Source organism: Crocodylus porosus, unplaced genomic scaffold (assembly GCF_001723895.1).
Source record: "Crocodylus porosus isolate Cpor-Errol unplaced genomic scaffold, CroPor_comp1, whole genome shotgun sequence".
Classification (NCBI taxonomy): Eukaryota; Metazoa; Chordata; order Crocodylia; family Crocodylidae; genus Crocodylus; species Crocodylus porosus.
The window spans coordinates 23,099,099-23,103,831 of NW_017728943.1; the positions used below are offsets into that span (position 1 = coordinate 23,099,099).

At 51.8% G+C, this 4,733-nt stretch overlaps 1 protein-coding gene across 1 annotated transcript in view; it reads left to right on the forward strand.

The window, feature by feature from the left end:
- Window positions 1-4,733, forward strand: part of PPP2R5D (protein phosphatase 2 regulatory subunit B'delta) — a 1,176,261-nt gene that overhangs the window by 515,496 nt on the left and 656,032 nt on the right. The gene's annotated exons all lie outside the window — the stretch shown is intronic.

The window sequence follows — 4,733 nt, forward strand, 5'->3', positions numbered from 1 at the left end:
GGCCCGGGGCCTACTGGGCCGACGCCCCCAGGCGTGGCCCGCCCTCTCCCCAAGGGGAAGGGCCCGGGAGTGCCGCGGCCCAGCCCGCCCCTCTTTCCGGCTCTTCAATAGACGAGTCTCGACTCCCAGCTTCTCTGCCGGCAGTCGTGGGGACCTGCTCCTTCCCGGGGCGGTCTCCCCTTCCTGCCTGCCCTGAGATCCTGCCTTCTCCTTCAGTTCATCCGTAGAAACTCCACTCGCAGCCGGGATAAGGCTGAGAAGTACCTTTTCATTAGTCACCGTCTGTTCTCACCTAGAGGACCACCCTCCACCGCAGACCTGGGAACAAAACGCAGAGCCCTGCTCCAGCTTCCGGGGTCCAACCCATTCCCCATCCAAAGCCGGGATTCTCTTCTGTCACCCAAATCATGGGCCCTGACCCTCCCCCTAACCCCTGCCCTTTACAGGACAGTGGTGTATAGGAATCCTGGTTTCCCTTCGTTCACACCACCGGAACGCATTTCCTCCTGAATGAGGCCACAAATAAGCTAGGTCTTCCCTGCAGTTAGTGTGGATTACTAATCTACACACAACTTTCATTCCATTTTACTGGGGCTGTGCTCATAAAGCAGCCTTATCTATTCACTTTAGATACCTTGGTGCAAAATCTAGATCCTCAAGCCCCCATTTAGCTCTGGAAGCACCTGAATTCTTGAAGTGCTTACATTCTCACCAGTAAAATGCCCTTTAAACAGGGTGGTCTGTCCCCTTAAGAAAGGGCCGCTGGTACTCTGAAGAGCATTCAGCTGTAGAGCCTTCTGGTCATGAAGCGTATCCCACTGGGATTCTAAAATCCCAAAGGAGAGAACTGGAAGAAGGCAAACTGAAGGAACAGTTGACAAGGAGAATGAAAATAAACTGTGAACCGTATCACTTGTTATACGAAGAGGCCGGACAACTGTGCTGGGCCAGAACCAAAGGGGTCCCCTCCTGGTGGCCAGAAGGGTTTTGTTTGTCGCTTCAAGACTGTTTTGTTTGTTTATTTGCTCCTCAGGGAGCAAAGTCTGCCTGCAGAAGCCAGCAGGCTAGGCAACATACTTAACACTTCTGGCCAGGTCCAGACAAGTGAGCATGTGCCCATTGTGGCATCTCAAAGCAGTTTGAGATGCCACAGGAAGCATGCTAGGAATGAAAACATGTTCCCGCACTGCGTATTTGCAGCACAGAGTAAATTTTATACCAGGAAATCCTGGTTTAAAAAAACCCCAAACGTGCACATAGGAAAAGGTTTTTAAAAACCCAAACACGCACACAGGGCACACACTGGGAGGCAACCGGAGGCTGGGTCTTCCAAAGATGCACTCTAGCATCTGGCCACAGTGTCTCTATGCCATGAGGCTGAAGTTGGTTCTTTATTCCCAGTTCTTTATTCCTGGTTCCTTATTTCCGGTTCCCAGTTCCTTTTTCAAAGCTAATCAATACCCAATAAAAGCTTCTTAATAATGAATTGCACATTTTAAAGAGAGAATTTCATTAGCTATTTATATTTACTAATTAATATGTAAAATAATATCCTGTATCAAGTGCAGAATCCTAAATGAAGATCAGATTAGGATGGGGCACCCCACCCTTTCTGTCAATGCCACCGGCAGAATATCCCAAAGAACCCTGAGTACAGTCCTGTCCAGCCCAAAGCATGGTTTGGCCCTGCCAGACTGTCAACCCCACTTTCAATGTACTAAATACAGAGTCTCAATAAGGAGCTGGTTTTTGAGCTGAGATTACAGAAGAAAATCCTTCTTGGGCCATCCCAGGCCATGTCTCTGTTGCACCCAGAGACTCTCCTGGACACCCCTGACTAGAGTCTTGCCTGACCCAAAGCACGGTTTTGCCCTGCCAGGCTGCCAAGTGTCAGCCCCACATTCTCACTGTACTAAGTATATAGGAACTGGGTTTTGGGCTGTGATTATGGCAGGAAATCCTTCTTGGGCCACCCCACCCCACCCCACCCCTCTGTACCACTGGGGGCCTCTCTCAGACATTCCTGACCAGAGTCTTGCCTAGCCCATAATGTGACCTGGCCCTGGCCAGGCTGTCAACTGATATAACACTACCCATCCACCACTGTACTAAGTATATGGGCTCAAACAAGGAACCGGTTTTGGGCAAGGATTATGGCTGGAAATCCTTCTTGGGCCACACCGCACCACACACCTCTGTGCCACCAGGGGCCTCTCCCAGACATCCCTGACCACAGTTTTGCCCAGCCCAAAGCACGGCTTGGCCCTGCCAGGCTGCCAATAGATGCCTCCCCCCACCAGCCACTGTAGTAAGTATATGGCCCCGAATAAGGAACTGGTTTTTGGGCTGGGATTAGAGAAGGAAATACTTTTTGGGCCACCCCACACCATGATCCTGTGGCACCAGGGGACTCTCCTGTAGTGTCTGACCAGAGTCTTGTGCAGCCCAAGGCAGTTTGTTCATGCCAGGCTCTCAACTGACAGCCCCAACCAGCCACTGTACTAAGTATATGGACCCAAATAAGGAACTGGCTTTTGGGCTGGGATCACACATGGAAATCCATTTTGGACCACCACACACCGTGTCTCTGTACCAATGGAGGTCTCTCCTGGACATCCCAGACAAAAGTCTTTCCCAACCCAAAGTGTGGTTTGTGCATGCCAGGCTGCCAACTGACAGACACCCCCCCCTGCCCCATATTCACTGTACTAAGTATATGGGTTTGAATAAGGAACTGGCTTTTAGGCTTGGATTATGGCTGCAAATCCTTTTTAGGCCACTATGAAGCATGCCTCTGTGCCACCAGAGGACTCTCCTGGAGATCTCTGACCCCCAGACCTGTGCAGGGCAGGGCAGGCTGCAGCTGGGGATGCACATGGCTCTTCTGGGATCCGCTCCCACCCTGCCACTGCCAGATGCCCAAAGTAGCCCTGTCTTTTCCTGGTGCGTGGGTGGAGGCAGGGCATTGATTCAGGGCTGCAGTGGCTGGTTGGTGGCGGTGGCACTGGGAGCAGAGCGGTGGTGAAATTTGGGGTGGATGCAGCATCCTCCCAGCGCTGCTGACACCCACTCCAGGCCCAGTTCCTGCCAGGAAGAGCCCCGCACAGCCCTGTTCCCCCTCCCCAACATTCTCAAAGCATAGGCCTCCCAGCTTTTTTCCTGTGGGGCTGTATCTCAGTGAGCTTCAGCCCTCTCCCTCCCTCGCTTCTCCCCCACAACCCCAGCCTGACCCTACTAGATTCACCAGGCCCACCTGATATTTTCTGTTTCTTTATTGTTTTCCCTGCCCTCATGTGAAACAATGGCAGGACAGGAACTTTGGGAGGGGGTGGCAGATGCCCCCCCACCATGCCCACTATACTAAATATAATGGCTTGAATAAGGTTTTTGAACTGGGGTTAGAGATGGAAATCCTTCTTGGGCCACCTCATGCCATGACTGTTGCACTGGGGGACTCTCCTAGACATCCCTGACCAGAGTCTTGCCTGACCCAAAACACAGTTTGTTCCTTCCAAGATGCTAACTGACAGCCCCTCATGCCCACTGTATTAAGTATATGGGTTTAAATAAGGAACTTGTTTTTGGGTTGAGATTACAGATGGAAATCCTTTCTGGGCCAGCCCACACCATGCTTCTGTGCCACCAGGTAACTCTCCTGGAAAACTCTGAGCAGCCTTGCCTGCCCTAAAGCGTGGTTTGTGTGTGCCAGGCTGCCAACTTCTAGCCTTCCAGCCACCGTATTAAGTACATGAGTCTGAATAAGGAATTAGCTTCATCCTGAGAACCTGGAGAAGTGTGACAGGGTGGCTGAAACACCTTTCCATGGGAACACAAGGATTACACCAAAGAAAAGCAATTTTTCAGGAGATGCTGAGGAAACCGTGGTGAACCAGGGTGGGAAAGATGCCACACCCCAACTAATTAAGGGAACCAGCTGGGGCTGCGCCAGTGCAAAGGTTGCCGCAGCAAACCCGGCTGCCAGGGTTCAAGCCCAAGGCAGGGAAAACAATACAGCCAAAGAAAAAGAAAACACACCAAAAAGTTAACGGAGAAACAGCTGGGTTGGGAAGGCAGCAAACTGGATGCTGCCATGGCAAACCCAGCCAGCTGGGAGAGAAATTTAAGGGGATACCAAGACAGCATCCAGGGTTGGACCAGAGAAAGGGGAGAACAAGAAGAGAGGGAAGGTGGCGAGAGCCGACAAAAGAAGGAACTGACCCTGGGGCTTGGAGGAAAGCCCTGGTCCCTGACTTACCTGGTGACAGCCAGCAAAGAGATAGAGGAGACTGCTCCCTCTGTGATTCTAGTCCTGAGGTGTGAAGGTAACCTCTTTGGGAGCCTAGAGAAGAGAGACATGGATGAGATTACATCCCAAGGAGGGGTAAATTTGTCCCAACATTGAAGGTTAGGGGCAGGATTAGAACTAAGAAGTGGCTACCTTGGGACCCAGGCAGGGAAGAATGGGGCAAGCAGCCAACTTAGAGGAGGACCCCTCAGCAAAGTAGTCCACAAGACTGAGACTGGACCCTCAATACCATTTCATAGACTTCATAGACATCAGGGCTGGAAGGGACCTCGGGAGATCATCGAGTCCAGCCCCCTGCCCAAAGGGCAGGAAATCAGCTGGGGGGCTCGGACAGTAAAGAAATTCTTCCTTATGTCCAGCCTGAAACGGTCTTGCAGGAGTTTGTGACCGTTCGACCTAGTCATCCCTGGGGGCGCTCTGGTGAACA